Genomic DNA, 17192 nt, shown 5'->3' on the forward strand with positions numbered 1-17192 from the left:
AACTCCATTGGCTGCCAGTTGTTGCAAGGGTTGATTTTAAGATTTTATGTTTGGCTTTTAAATTTTTATATGGAAAATCCCTTTTTTATCTGTCGAGTCTATTGAAAGACTGACCTTGTTTGATCTCTACTCAGATAGTAACATAGTAACATAGTAGATGACGGCAGAAAAAGACCTGCACGGTCCATCCAGTCTGCCCAACAAGACAAACATATGTGTAAACCTTACCTTGATTTGTACCTGCCTTATTCAGGGCACAGACCTTACAAGTCTGCGCAGCAGTACTTCCCGCCTCCCAACCACCAGTCCCGCCTCCCATCACCGGCTCTGGCACAGACCGTATGAGTCTGCCCTCCACTATCCTCGCCTCCCAACCACCAACCCCTCTTCCCCTCACCTGCTCCGCCACCCAATTTCGACTAAGCTTCTGAGGATCCATTCCTTCTGCACAGGATTCCTTTATGCATATCCCAGGCATGTTTGAATTCCGTTACCGTTTTCATCTCCACCACCTCCTGCGGGAGGGCATTCCAAGCATCCACCACCCTCTCCATGAAAAAATACTTCCTGACATCTTTCCTGAGGCTGCCCCCCTTCAACCTCATTTCATGTCCTCTCGTTCTACCGCCTTCCCATCTCCGGAAAAGATTTGTTTGCGGATTAATACCTTTCAAATATTTGAACATCTGTATCATATCACCCCGTTCCTCCTTTCCTCCAGGGTATATATGTTCAGGTCAGCAAGTCTCTCCTCATACGTCTTGGAACGCAAATCCCGTACCATTCTCGTAGCTTTTCTTTGCACCGCTTCCATTTTTTTAACATCCTTCACAAGGTACGGCCTCCAAAACTGAACACAATACTCCAGGTGGGGCCTCACCAACGACTTGTACAGGGGCATCAACACTTCCTTTCTTCTGCTGATCACACCTCTCTCTATACAGCCTAGCAACCTTCTCGCTACAGCTACCGCCTTGTCACACTGTTTCGTCGCTCATGTATCTTGGCTCCATCATCCCCTCCATCATGTTGATCATGAGGTCCAGGATCCTGTGCTGTTGGGTGAATGCCACCAGAAGGTCCCCATAGACAGTGCAAATGCCTGCTGGATTACACCCACCCAGTGTGGCTCCTGGACCTCATGTTCACTATGATGGGCAGCGGGGGGATATGTGGCTGAGGGAGGGGCCCATGACCAGCAGCCCTGAGGACTGACCCCTGCTGATGACGTCCTACTACTTGCCATGCTGGTTGTGGTGAACTAGTGACAAGATCCAGTGGTAGCATGGATCCCAGGGAACCCCTCAACCCTTCTTATTTGTCCTTATTCCAATACTCCTCACTGGTGATGCCTTAAGAGGAGATGGAGAGCCTGGTGGTGGCCAAAGGGTCTGTGGTGGTGTTTCTAAAGGCCAACTGGATGCTGCAGCACCCTGCCTGGCAACGTCATCATCCTCCTCCTCTGCCTGCTGATCAGGGAGGGCTTCTTGTACAAAGCCTCACTAGTGATTCCCACACGACAAATGAGAGGAAGCCCATAGGAAATAAATGGGCTTCCTCTCATTTACCACAGTGAGAATCAGTAGCATGGCTTTGTAAAAGAGGCCCAGAATTCACGTCACTTTCCCCCTCCTCTTCTTACTCTACCTCTTCCTCCTCCTCTTCCTCTGCATCTTCCTCCTCCACTTCCTCGGTATCTTCCAGGGACAAGTTTAGTCTCAGCAAAAGAGTGTGTACCGCATTTTGCATACATGTGTGGCAGACACAGCACTGGCTCTCTCTCCATTAGTCATCTGCCTTCTGTATCGCCTACCAGCCGTTTCCACTATTCTATAGACTCTACAAACTGTTTGCAGGTTTGCATTTGTTTCACCTTGGCTGTGAGTCAGAGGTGGCTGCATGTGCCACCCTGTCACAATTAGCTGTACCTACATGGTGTCACATGTGGAGTGGGGTGCCATTGGTATGGTAGAGGTCATGACATATCAGCGGACACATCATTTGTGATTGCCTACAATCCCTATGACTGTCTGCATATGTTCTTGTGCAGTGGGGAAGCAGGTCTGCCCATGTGAAGGTGGGTCTGTGGGTCAAACTCATTTCTGTCACTTCTCCACACTGTCCACAATAGTGACCTTCACAAAGTGTTTCTTCTGTGAACACCAAACAGATGTATTCATGGAGCATTTCCATTTTCCCCTCATCACTTTCCACACATCAACCTTCAGCACCTTTGTGATAGGTAGTAGTGATAGGTTTGTGATAGGTTGTGACAGGGTGGATCAAATTGGTGGAGGGCTAGCTTCATTGGAGCCGACTCTGTGGGTGCTGTGGGTGCTTGAGCACCCTCAATATTGAGAAAACTTCCTTGTATGTGTTCAGGGAGGGGTCATTTCCATTGGGCTTAGCACCCCCAATAATTTTGAAAACTTGGCTCCTATGGGTAGCTTTGTATCTTAAAGAAGGCCTTGAATCAAATAGACTGAAAATTCTGCAGGAAACAAAACACATCTTGGAATCCCATGTGTAAAGAGGAAAAGGATAGTGATAGGAGTGTACTATCGTTCACCTGGCCAAGATGAACAGACGGACGTAGAAATGTTATCAGAAATTAGGGAGGCTAATAAACTGGGCAACACAATAATAATGGGTGATTTCAATTAACACAATATTGACTGGGTAAATGTTACATCAGGGCATACTTAGGGAGGTAAAATTCCTTGACGAAATCAAGGACTGCTTTATGGAGCAGCTGGTACAGGAGCCAACAAGAGGAGGAAAAATTCTAGACCTAGTCCGAAGTGGAGCGCATGATCTGGTGCAGGAGGTAATGGTGATGATGCCGCTTGATAACAGTGATCATAATGTAAACCCCCTGGTGGCAGAGCAAGGTATTAAATGATGGTACCAAATATGTCACAGTGTTTCCCCAAAATGACTCAACATCAACCAGGGAGTTTAACAATAAAAAGAAAATATTTTTTTATTAGTGAATTATATTTAAATGCTAATGAAATTTTATCAACTTGCAAATTTAACATATGTATTCCAATTACAGGTTAGCAACACAAATCAGTTTAGTCTCTAGAAATATTGAGAGCATTTTCAGATGAGTATAAATATTAGTTACATAAATCATTTAAGTACATTCAATTCCACAAAACACCAGACTCTTCAAAGTCCCCCCTCTCCTGTCCCTCAGACCCCTGGAGACCCCCAAGGATCCCAACATGTAAGTTTTCCTCTACTCTATTTTTCTTCTTTTAGTTATCTCTCACTTATTGTTCAGGTTTCCTTTACTATTTTCTCTTATGTGCACTTTTTTAAATAGTTTCAGTCACTTAGCTGATCTCTTTGTTTTCTCTCTCTGGCTCTCTTGAACGGTGGGCGCCTTTTCTTTCAGGTGATGATCTCCAGCATCAACTTTCTTCCAGTCTTTTCCTAGTAACATGCTCTCACCAATACAGCTCCCTCCCAACTGCCAGCCTGAGCTGTTTGTCACTCTCCAGAGAGTTCCATCAGCATGTGGAATATTCAGCGCATGCGCACAGAATACTCAGTTTCACGGCACTGCTCACTGCTTCTACACCAGATCTAGAAGGAGCCAGGTAATCTTTTCAAATTTAACCCATAGGGTTACAATAATATGATTAGATTTGATATTGGCTTTGGAGTAAATAAACACAGGAAATCATCCATTATGTTAGCACTTAACTTTCAAAAAGGAGACTATGATAAAATGAAAAAAAAAAAAGAGGAGCAGCTGCAAAGGTCAAAAATTTACATCGGGCGTGGATGTTGTTCAAAAATACCATCCTGGAAGCTCAGGCCAAATATATTCCATGTATTAAAAAAGGAGGAAGGAAGACCAAACGACAACTGGCATGGTTAAAAAGTGAGGCGAAGGAAGCTATTAGGGCTAAAAGAAAATCCTTCAGAAAATGGAAGAAGGATCCAACTGAAAATAAGAAACAGCATAAGGAATGTCAAGTCAAATGCAAAACGCTGGTAAGTAAGGCAAAGAGGGACTTCGAAAAAAAGATTGCGCTGGAGGTAAAAACACATATAGTAAAAAACTTTTTAGGTATATTAAAAGAAAGAAACCGGAAAAAGAATTGGTTGGACCGCTAAATGACCATAAAAGAGGCACTCAGGGAAGACAAAGCCATAGCGGAGAGATTAAATTAATTCTTTGCTTCAGTCTTCACTGAGGAAGATTTGGGAGAGATATCGGTGCCAGAAATGGTACTCAAAGCTGACGAGTCAGAGAAACGGAATGAAATCTCTATAAACCTGGAGGATGTAATGGCGCAATTTGACAAATTGAAGAGTAGCAAATCTCCTAGACCGGATGATATTCATCCCAGAGTACTGATAGAATTGAAAAATGAACTTGCAGAACCATTGTTGGTAATATGTAATTTATCTTTAAAATCAAGCATGGTACCGGAATATTGGAGGGTGGCCAATGTAATGCCGATTTATTTATTTATTGCATTTGTACCCTACATTTTCCCACCTCTTTGCAGGCTCAATGTGGCTTACATAGTACCGTGAGGTGTTAGTCACCTCCGGTGATGAAACAAATACAGAGTGATGTTGTTACAGAACATTAGAGAATCAAGAGAAGAAGAGTGATATATTGTTCATTGCAGGTTATGGCTTCGTTGTGTTGCTGAGTTCAGTTACTTAAGTTGGATCAGTAGTGTATGCCTTTTCGAGCAGATCGGTCTTCAGTGATTTCCGGAAATTGAGGTGATCCTGCGTTGTCTTCATGGCTTTCGGTAATGCGTTCCATAGTTGCATGCTATGGATAGGAGAAGCTGGATCCGTAAATTGATTTGTACTTGAGTCCCTTGCAGCTAGGGTAGTGAAGATTTAGGTATGTTCTTGATGTTCTAATTGTGTTTCTGGTCGGTAGGTCTATGAGATCAGCCATATAACTTGGGGCATCACCATACATAATCTTGTGGACCAGGGTGCAGAATTTGAAAGTAATACATTCTTTGATTGGGAGCCAATGCAGTTTTTCTCGTGGGGGTTTGACGCTGTCGAATCGGGATTTATCAAATATAAGCCTGGCTGCTGTGTTTTGAGCAGTCTGTAGTTTTTTTATGAGTGGTTCTTTACATCCTGCATACAGTCCATTGCAACAGTCAGCATGGCTTAATACTATTGGTTATATCAGGTTGCGGAAAGTTACCCTTGGGAAGAATAGTTTCACGTGTTTAAGTTTCCACATTGAGTAGAACATTTTCTTGATTGTAGAGTTAACTTAGGTCTCAAATGTGAGGTTAGGGTCAATTGTGACACCAAGGATTTTCAGGCTGAGACGGGAAGGGCGTAGTCCGGGGTGACTACGTTCCAGAGGAGATCCAGGAAATTATAGACCGGTGAGCCTGTTGTTGGTGCCGGGCAAAATGGTAGAATGCTACCTTTTTTTGCCCTGATTTTTGAAGCCACTTCATTGATGAACCACATCAGTTTCCTTTTCCTCTTATTTATATTTATATAGAAAAAGAATTAAAACATGGCCCTTACTGCCAGGCTTGGGAAGAGGAGGGCTTGGCAGTGGTCTAAGCAACATGATACTGCAAGACAGTGGTGTTTACCAGCACCACTGCTATGAGATGTTCACCCACTGCAGCCAGCCTTTCAATGGTGGTCCTCATCTTACTCACCTGACTAGTGGGGCTGGACCTGAAGGCCAACATTGGGAGATGGGCATGGTGAGCACCAGGTTCACTCTTCCACAGCCTATTCCTTCTTATCTGAGAGAATAGCAAAGTTGTTGGAATCCATTAGATTACAGGACTTGAGACAACATGGTTTCACTAGAGGCAGTTCTTGTCAGCCAAATCTGATGAATTTCTGTGAGTGACCAGAAAGTTGGATCAAGGGAGAGCTGTAGATGTGGTGTATTTAGATTTGAGCAAAGCCCTTAACACAGTTCCCTATAGACGACAAATAAATAAACTGAGTGCCAACTGTACGGGCCCTAAAGTGACTGACTGGGTTAAGAACTGGTTGAGTGGAAAGCGACAGAGGGTAGCGGTAAAAGGAGTTCACTTTGAGGAAAGATTGTTACCAGTGGGGTGCCACAAGGTTTGCTTCTTGGGCTGATTCTTAACATTTTTGTAAGAGATATTGCTGAAGGGCTGTCTGGTAAAGTTTGCCTCTTTGTGGATAATACCAAAATCTACAATAGGATAGACAATCCTGATGGTGTAGATAACATGAGGAAGGACATAGCGAAGCTGGAGGAATGGTCTGGAATTTGGCAGCTAAGATTGAATGCTAAAAAATGCAGGGTCATACATTTGGGATGCAAATACCTAGGGGAATGGTACCGTTTAGGGGTGAAGAACTTTTGGGCCCAACAGGTAGTAAAGGCGATGGTGAAAGCTAAAAGGATGCTTGGGTGCATAAGGAGAGGAATGGCCAGTAGGAAAAAGGAGGTGATGATGCTCCTGTACAAGACTCTGGTGAGACCTGATTTAGAATATTGTATACAATTCTAGAGACCACACCTTCAAAAAGATATAAACAGGATAGAGTCAATCCAGAAGGCAGCTACTAAAATTGTCAATGGTCTTCATCATAAAGTGCATGGGGATAGACTTAAAGATCTCAATATGTATTCTATGGACGAAAGGCGGGAGAGGGGAGATATAATAAAGAATGTTTAAATATCTACATTGCATAAATGCACAGGAGGCAAGTCTCTTTCAACTGAAAGGAAGCTCTAGAATGAGGGGGCATAGGATGAAGGTGAAAGGGGACAGACTCAGAAGTAACCTGAGGAAATAATTCTTTGCAGAAAGGGTGGTGAATTTGTGGAATGGCCTCTTGGTGGAGGTGGTGGAGAGAAAAACTGTATTTATTTATTTATTGCATTTGTATCCCACATTTTCCCACCTATTTGCAGGCTCAATGTGGCTTACAGAGATTTGTTATGATGTAGTCATTCCAGGATATCGGATACAATTGGTAGTGTACAAAAATTAAGTAAGGGAAGAGAGAAGGAAGGTGTTAGGCAGGATAGTATAGAATTTAAGAAAGCTTGGGACAAGTATATAGGATCTTTAAGGGAGAGTAGATGGCATGGATGGGCAGACTGGATAGGCCCTATGGTCTTTATCTGCATTCATTTTTCTATGTTTCTATGTTAAGTGCTCCCGCCTTAATTATTTCTAAGAGCTGCATGCTAACACGAACATTAGCACATGGTCATATATTCAACAAATAGAAAAAAAGTGTGTTTTGATGCCCATGCTAAAAATGGACTTAACATGTCCTTACATGGGACTTTCCTACATGCTAAGGCCATTTCTTAGTGCAGCTAGTAAAAGGGTCACTCAGTGTTGAATATCACTGCTATTCTACTTTTTTTCCACACCCTAAATCTGCCACTGTTCCAATCCATTTTTTTAGGCTCCTACATTTAGGATTTTAGTGAAATTTTGAGCATAAACTTAGAAACCCTGGTAAATTTTCAAATAGGCTAATTTAAAAACCTAACTCCCCAAATTAGGAGTAGCCTAGTGATTAGTGCAGTGGACTTTGACCCTGGGGAACTGGGTTCAACTCCCACTGCAGCTCCTTGGGACTGTGAACAAGTCACTTAACCCTCCATTGCCCCAGGTACAAAGTAAGTACCTGTATATAATATGTAAACTGCTTTGATTGTAACCACAGAAAGGCGGTATATCAAGTCACACCCTCTTTCCTTTGAATATTGGCCTCTTTATTTTCAGTCCCAAGCAGGTTGTTGTCTTCTATCCATTTCCAATCAAGTAGGCTGCTTCTGTTCTCCCTTCTGGCTTTGATTAACTGCCATGTAAAAAGAATTGAAGCGGTGCAAAGAAAAGCTACAAGAATGGTAAGGGATTTGCGTTACAAGACGTATGAGGAGAGACTTGATGACCTGAACATGTATACTCTGGAAGAAAGGAGAAACAGGGGTGATATGATACAGACGTTCAAATATTTGAAAAGTATTAATCCGCAAACGAACTTTTTCCGGAGGTGCAAAGGCGGTAGAACGAGAGGACATGAAATGAGATTGAAGGGGGCCAGACTCAAGAAAAATGTCAGGAAGTATTTTTTCACAGAGAGAGTAGTGGATGCTTGGAATGCCCTCCCGCGGGAGGTGGTGGAAATGAAAACGGTAACAGAATTCAAACACGCGTGGGATAAACATAAAGGAATCCTGTTCAGAAGGAATGGATCCTCAGGAGCTTAGCCGAGATTGGGTGGCAGAGCTGGTGGTGGGAGGCGGGGCTGGTGCTGGGCAGACTTATACGGTCTGTGCCCTGAAGAGGACAGGTACAAATCAAGGTAGGGTATACACAAAAAGTAGCACATATGAGTTTGTCTTGTTGGGCAGACTGGATGGACCATGCAGGTCTTTTTCTGCCGTCATTTACTATGTTACTATATTTCCTCCTCCCTGGATTTTATCGGCCTACTGCTTCCTTCCCTTCCTCCTTCCCTGTGTCCCTGAACTGTTAAATCTATCTGTATTATGTATATGATTACGAAGCTGCTACCTGCTGTCTTCTGAGCTCTACTTTTCCATCTCTTACAGCACTCTATTCTGCGGTTGCCTTCTGTGCTTTTTCAATTACTGTTTTAATGTATTTGCTGATTTATAGGTTCACAGTGTAATTCTGAATTTATAAGTTGCATTTCTTGTCATGTATATGAGTGTTACTATATAATGAAAATGATATAGGTCATTTAACCCAGAAAGATCTAGGGAGGAATATGTTTGGAACCCTGGGCTGTTCCTCCGTTCTGAGCTCCTTCCTTTTCAAAGATATCAGTGCCGGTCCCTGGTCAGGCCAAGCAGTGTGTATGATATATGAGATATGCTTGTGTAATATATTACAGGTGTATTATCTGTGCTTCTTAGGGATGGAGATCACTGACTTAAATTGGAAAATTTCTACCACATTAATTTTGGAGGCAACGGTTAGGAAAATTACTTTTTTGTTTAGGACTTGGTGACATTGGATAAAAATTTGTGACAATCCATTTGTTAAGCAACTTTCTCTAAATCCAATTATTTGGTAGCAAAAAGAGTTAGAAAATTATTAAGACTAAACAGTTTTATAAAAAGCCAAAAGGGAGGCCCTTGATGATTTAATTTTCCTATTTTAGTTTTGGGTTAGCCTTGTTAAATGAAGAAAAGGAAAGAACAACATAATGGAGACGCCATGGCCCATAACAGATCTGGTGTCCGAAGGTTTGTGCCAAATGATAGCAGTGTTTGTTTTTGCACTACAGCTGCTCTGATTTTCACCAGCGTTTTTACGTGACCTCTGAAGCAGGCCTGCTGAAATACAGATCCATTGTTGGTGCTTTAATAAAGTGGTTTCATCTGCAACTTCCATACCAGATCTGACTAGCTCCTGTAAACGTGAAGGGCAATTTTAGATAGGATGTGGAGAGGAGAATTCAGATGTCCAGCTCAGGACATGGAAAATTTCCACCATATTTAACAAAAGCTCTGTCAAATGTAGGATGGCCTATAATGTCTCCCCATGTCCAGCAGAAACAGCAATTTTAAAAAGTGCAGCTTTATTCCACATGTGCCTGAGAGAAGCTTTTTAAAATTATTACCCCTGAAGTCCATGCACACGCAGATCCTGCAGCACAAGTTCCCTTCCCCTGCTCACCCCTCCCCTAACATCCAATCTGTCTCCCTCACAGCCCTCCTCCAACATCAATATTCCTGTAGCCAACCATCCCTCTCCCTCCCCCAACATCAAAAGTGTCCTCCATGGCCACTCCTAGCAGACACTCACTCCTTTATCCTATCCTAGAAAGGGGTCTTGGGTCTTTAGCAGCCTGACAAAGTCCAGAGGGCAGCTGATAAATGGTCTCCTGTAGGCAACTGAGCCCTAAAATTGCTCATTGATTTCTGAATATTTCCTAATATTTCAACTTTTCCCTGTCCTGCTCTCTTTTTCAACTGTTCAACTGTTGTCTTCCTGTACTGCAGCCTGTTGGTAAATGTTTTTAATTCTTACTACTACTACTACTAGTAGTAATCATTCGTATATACTACTAGACATACACAGTGCCATACACATTATATGGAGGTACTTTCTCGTAATTGCATAAGTATTGCTACACTGGGGCAGACCAAAGGTCCATCAAGCCCAGCATCCTGTTTCCAACAGTGGCCAACCATTTTAGTAGCTACCCTCTAAACTTATCCATCCTGTTTATATCTTTGTGAAGGTACAGTCTCCAGAATTGTACACAATATTCTAAATGAGGTCTTACCAGAGTCTTATACAGGGGCATCATCACCTTTTTCCTACTGGCCATTCCTCTCCCTATGGACCCAAGTATCCTCTTGCTTTCACCGTCACCTTTTCTACTTACACAGTAACATAGTAAATGACGGCAGATAAAGACCTGAACGGTCCATCCAGTCTGCCCAACAAGATAAACTCATTTCACATGGTACGTGTTACTTTATATCTATACCAGAGTTTGATTTGTCCTTGCCATTCTCAGGGCACAGACCGTAGAAGTCTGCCCAGCACTGTTCTTGTACTAAAAGTTCTGAAGCTAACATTGAAACCCCATTAAAATTTACACTCCAGCCCATCCATATCTATTCAGTTACGATCAGGGAGTAGACCATAGAAGTCTGCCCAGCACTGGTTTTGCTTCCCAATTACCAGCGTTGCCACCCAACCGCCGCTAAGATTCAGTAGATCCATTCCTTGGTTGTCCCTCTTAAGATTATCACATTCGATCACACTCAAGATCTGCTCTTCTTTCAGGCACAAAAGTTGTTCATCCCCCAAAATGAACCATTCCCTTGGGTTTTTGCATCTCAAATGCATGACCCTGCATTTTGTATCATTCAATCTTAGCTGCCAAATTCAGGACCATTCCTCAAGCTTTGCCAAGTCCTTCTTCATGTTATCCACACCAGAAAGGGTATCTAGCCTATTGCACATTTTGGTATCATTCGCAGACAGGCAAATCTTACCAGACAGCCCTTCAGCAATATTGCTTACAAAATACAAAAATGTAAAAAAAAACTGCCACAAGAAACAAACTAAATCGTTGGATAATACTACCCGAAAAAAAAGATTGAGAAGAATGAAAAGAAATCTTCTAGACCTAGCATTTCCATCAACAAAAGGTGTCAGATTTAAGACAGTACACTCAACAACCTTATCCTATCTATCTGCAAAATGGTGGAACGATATACCAGTGACAAAAAGATCAATGTCAGAGTACGGAATTTTCCATAAACAGTTGAAGATTCATCTATTCAGAAAATACATGTTAGGGAATGAGGGATAATGTGTAGAGCACCCCAGTACCCCCCAACTACAACCATTATGACCCTAAAATGTAACAATGTTTTTCTTCTTCAAATGTGTCGAGTCTAAAATGTAACAATATACTTGATCTCTTAATGTAAGTCGCGCTGAGCTCAGTCTGGGAATGCTTGTGACTAATAAGAAATAAAGTAAAGTAAAGGTGCTCTTTTTTTTTTTTGCCTTGCAAAGGTGTTCAATCCAGCCCATTACATTTCTCACTCAAGATCTCCCAACTTCGTTCCTCCCCTTCCCATTGGTGCACCAGCCAACCTCAAACCAGTCACCCTCAGATTTAGAGGCAGGCCACCTTCCAGGTAGAGCTAATCTGACCTCTCTCTGCCTAAAACAGAAAAGCAACACTGGGCCTTCAAGACTGAGACAACAGGAGTGTTTTATTAATGAATGACCCGACACGGGCCGTGTTTCGGCGTAAAACATCGCCTGCCTCAGGGGTCAGAGTTTGGGCATAAATTATGTGAAGTATGTATGTATCCAATGCCTCCGAGATTGAACGGAGAGAATCTTTGAAGCCAAAAAAAGCCTGTCACAACGGACAGCAGCCATTCAACAGACACCACCTGTTTTAGCCTCGTGTTTTGCAAAAGCAAATATTGAAATCGTTCAATCTCGGAGGCATTGGATACATACATACTTCACATAATTTATGCCCAAACTCTGACCCCTGAGGCAGGCGTTGTTTTACCCCGAAACACGGCCCGTGTCGGGTCATTCATTAATAAAACACTCCTGTTGTCTCAGTCTGAAGGCCCAGTGTTGCTTTTCTGTTTTATGTACTTTTTATGTATGCTGGTTACCCTCTCTGTTTGGCTCTCTCTGCCTAAACCAGATCACCCTGCTATTCAAAGCTTCAGCACCAGACACCTAATGATTGTCTTTGTAATACTGACATAAATGAAGGAAATCATAATAGACTGAATTTAGTTCCTCTGAATTATTTCTGAATATAATATCTGAGATGCCAGATTAAGATACTTTAATGATTCCTCTGCCTATAATAATGAGGACAGCAAACTCATCAGCGAGCAGCATATCTGGAAGGGTTTTCTCCCAATTCAGATGGAGCGCCAGCAGCAGGGGTTAGCATTCTGTGTGCAAGGATACAGTAATTTATGACACTCTTAGTGGTATAATTATGCCATCAACTTCTTCTGTCACTTAACTCTGATGAAGAATGATGGAAGGCCATTAGCAGGCTAATAGCTGATGTACAGTGCATTGTTTTACATCATTAAATAGCACAGAACAAACAGTTTTAACCTACAATATTCCGGTGCATGCACCGGTAATGATTTCCTGTGTTGTGGTGATGAAACTGGTACCCCTGGTTCATGGTATACAAGTCACTATGGCTAACCCTGGCCAGAGCTGAGAGAGGCCTGAAAATGTACAAAGCATCTGGGATTATCTGACATCTGTCTCTCTCTCTCTCTTTCTCTCTTTCTCTGCCACAGTGGTGTAGCCAGACAGCCAATTTTGGGTGGGTCTGAGCCTAAATTGTGTGGGCACAACATTTTTTTTCTGCCCCCTGCCCTACTCCCACATTTCACCCCTCCCCCAGCACTTCACAACTCAAAATATAAATACTTTAGCTCATGAGGATCCCCAAGCTCAGTTGGCGGAAGACTTCCTCTGGCCAGAATTCCATTTTACCAGGTTTGGCAGGCAGCAGCAACATCCCTGAGTCACCGATGTCGGCACCCTACGCATGCATAATTGTCAGTGACTCAAGGATGGTGCTGCACTCTGCAGAGCTTGGTAGAAGGGAGTTCTGGCTGCCTTTGGAGGAGATCTTCAACCGGCCATACTTGGAGATCCCCTCCAGTTATACTGTAGCAAGGGTCAAAGCTGGTGTTAGATATGCTGGGGCCTAGGTCAGAAAATAAAGGAGGGGGGGCCCTCCCGAACCCTGCCTCCCCTCTAATCTCCCCACCTGCCATTACTATCATACCAACAGACCCTCACCAAACACAAAACAAGGGATCACAAAAATAGAACTGGGAACCCCAAGAAGTTAAACTTGGCACGTACTGCAACACGAGAGAAACAAAAACAGATATGCAGTATGCGCATTTCCCAAAGCTAACATATTCCATTTAATAGATTCAAAATAAAATGCTTTTTTTTTTTTGCACCTTTGTTGTCTGGACATTTTACTTTTCCATCATATTGGTTCCAGTTTCTATTTTCCTGTCTGTCTTCTGCTAATTCTCCTTCAAGTACAGCGCTGCGTAACCCTGGCAGCGCTATAGAAATGCTAAGTAGTAGTAGTAAGTGGCTGCTGTCCATTTGTCTTTTCTCCTCTATCCTGTCTTATTCTGTTCCTTCACTACACCTACCTTTGACACATTAATATTTCCTCTCTCTTTTGTTTCTTTACTGCCTCTCCATTCAAAATTTCACCCTCTTTCTCATCCTTCTCCTTTTTACTTTTCAGCTACTTTTCAAATTCCATCTCCTTCTCTCACCCACTAGCTGCCCCATTCCTCATCTGAGTCCTTCCTCCAGCCTTCCATTCCCTTTCATATTTAATCAACTCTACATTACCATATTTCTATCCCTCTCCCCAGTCACTAGTTTGTTTCCTTACCACTCCCCTTTGGCCTCTTCCAAATAGTTCCACCATTTGCAACATCTTCCTTCCTCCAACCTTCTAGCCCAGCACCTGGTTCCTCTTTCTCCCCTCCCTACCCTGGTAGCCTGATATCTCCCTGTCCCTTCCACATACATACACACCCAGCATCTTCTGGCTTCCTCCCCCTGTGGTCCAGCATTTCTTCCTCTCTCTTCCTTCCCTTCAATTGTCGAGCATCTCTCCCTTGCTCCCTGGATCCACAATCTCTTTTTAACTTCCCCCTCCAGAACATATCTCTCCTCCACCCCAATGTCCAACCTCTCTTCCTTCATCCCTCTCTCCTATTGGCCACATCACTCTTGATGTCTCCCTTCCTTGCGCACTGGGTCCAATCTCTCTCTCTTTCTTCCTGATCCTTCCCTATACAGCATCCCTCCCACCCCCATACATCATCTTTCTCTCCCTTCCTCCCTCCCATTTCCATGTCCAACATTTCTCCCTCTTTCTTCCTGTGCATCTCTCCCTCCCTTCCCCTCCACATCTAGTATTTCTCCATCTCTCTCCCTGTCCCTCCACATCCAGCATTTCTCCCTCTCTCCCCCTATGCATTTCCCTCCCTCCCCCTCCACATCCAGAATTTCTCCCTCTCTCACTTCTCCCTCTCTCACTTCTACCCCCGTGCAGCATCTCTCCCTCCCACCCCACATCCAACAATTCTCCCTCTCCCTCCAACCCATGCAGAAGCTCTTCCTTGCACCCCACCTCCAACAATTCTCTGTCTCCCCCAACCCATGTCCAACTTTCTCCCTCACTCCCTATCCCGCTGTGCAGCATCTCTCCCTCCCACCCCACCTCTAATAATTCTCCCTCTAACCCATGCAGCATCTCTCCTTCCCTCACCTTCAAAAATTAACCCTCTCTCTTCCACTCTCTATTGTCAGCACCTCTTTCCTCCCATTCCTTCCATGCATCTCTTTACCAGTGTGATCCTCCATCTGAATCTCCCCTCTCCCTTCACAAACATTTCTCACATCAAAAGGTTGTCACCGGTTGTGGTAGCAATTCGCATACGCTACCTGCGGCTAACCCGGAAGCCTCCCCTCTGCCATGTACCGCCGCCCATTCAAAAACAGGAAATTGCATTGAGTGGGAGCTGTATGTGGCAGAGGGGAGATTTCTGGGTTAGCTGCGGGTAGTGTATGCGAATCACTACTGCTGTGGCAACCCTTTGATGTAAGAAACATTGTGAAGGGAGGGAGATACAGGACTGCAGGAGCCTCCAGAGCCCAGCTTGCTCCCTCAAATGCTGGTGCTGTCAAAGCTACAGAGCTTCTGAGTGGACCTGAGCCCAAATTGGGTGCCACCAATGGCTACGTCCCTGCCCTGCCCTGTCACTTTGAACAATGGCAACAACAAACCAATCCTCTTCATATGAAAATTACTGTATTATAATCCTTAGCCATACTCATCAAAAAATTGTCAGCTAATTGGAGGAAAAAGCCTCAACAGTCTCTGTTCTTTTAGGCAAAAAGCCGTTGAATTCAAGGAGCACTTGCTGTCATCATAGGCAAAAACCTCCATGGACTATCTAACTTTTACAGTCCATATATTGAATGCAAAAAAACTTATCTCATCAGGATGCACAGCATCTTCTCTCTGTCCACGGCTGCTGTGCATCCTGACATTATTCAAAAATACCATCTTGGAAGCCCAGTCCATATGCATTGCATGTATTTGCAAAGGTGGAAAGAAGAGAAAACGATAGCCAGCATGGTTAAAAGGAGAAGTAAAAGAGGCTATTACAACCAAAATATTGTCCTTCAAGGAATGGAAAAAGGATCCAAATGAAGAAAATAAGAAGCAACATAAACACTGGCAAGTCAGATGCACAGCATTAATAAAGAGGGCTAAAAAGGAATATGAAAAGAAACTTGCTGCAGAGGCTAAAACTCACTGTAACAACCTTTTCAGGTACATCGGAAGCAGAAAGCCTTTGAGGGAATCCATGGGACCGTTAAATCATGAAAGAAGAAAAGGGGTGCTCAGGAAGGGAAAGGCCATAGCGGAGAAAATAAATGAATTCTTTGCTTCTGTCTTTACGGAAGAAGATGTAAGAGATTTGCCTGTACTGGAAATGGTTTTCAAGGGTGATGATGCAGGGGAACTGAAAGAAATCTTGGTGAACCTAAAAGATGTACTGAGCCAAATCAACAAATTAAAGAGTAGTAAATCACCTGGACCAGATGGCATACATTGAATAGTGATCAAAGAACTCAAGCATCAAATTGCTGATCTGCTGTTAGTTAACATTGTCCGTAGTACCTGAAGATTGGAGGGTGGCCAATGTAACACTGATTTTTAAAACAGGTTCTAGGAGTGATCCAGAAACTATTATAAAGAATAAAATTACAGAACACATAGACAAACATGGTTTAATGGGGCAAAGTCAGCATGGGTTCAGCCAAGGGAAGTCTTGCCTCACACCAATTTGCTTCATTTCTTTGAAGGTGTGAGTAAACATGTAGATAAAGGTGAGCCGGTTGATGAAGTATATCTAGTTTTCCAGAAAGATTTTGATAAAGTTCCTCATGAGAGACTCCTGAGAAAATTAAACAGTCATGGGATATGAGGCAAGGTTCAGGTATTGATTAGGAATTGGTTATTGGACAGAAAACAGAGTGTAAGGTTAAATGGTCATTTCTCTCAATTGAGGAGGGAGAATAGTGGAGTGCCGCAGGGATCTGTATAGGGATCAGTGCTATTTAACATATTTATAAATGATATGGAAATCGGAACAATGAGTGAGGTGATTAAATTTACAGATGATGCAAAACTATTCAAGGTTGTTAAAACACAAGTGGACTGTGAAATATTGACGGAAGACTTTAGGAAATTGGAAGACCGGGCATCCAAATGGCAGATGAAATTTAATGTGGATAAATGCAAGGTGATGCATGTTGGAACGAATAATCCAAATCATAGTTACCTGATGCTAGGGTCCACCTTGGGGGTCAGCATTCAAGAAAAGATTCAGGTGTTGTTGTAGATAAAACACTGAAATCTGCTCAGTGTGCAGCAGTGGCCAAAAAAGCAAACAAGATACTAGGAATTATTAGGAAAGGGGTGGTGAATTAGACCGAAAATACTATAATGCCTTTGTATCGCTCCATGGTATGATTGGACCATGAGTATTGTGTTCAGTTCTAGTCGCCATATCTCAAAAAAGATATAGCGGAATTAGA

This window comes from Microcaecilia unicolor, chromosome 13 (assembly GCF_901765095.1).
Source record: "Microcaecilia unicolor chromosome 13, aMicUni1.1, whole genome shotgun sequence".
NCBI classification, from domain to species: domain Eukaryota; kingdom Metazoa; phylum Chordata; class Amphibia; order Gymnophiona; family Siphonopidae; genus Microcaecilia; species Microcaecilia unicolor.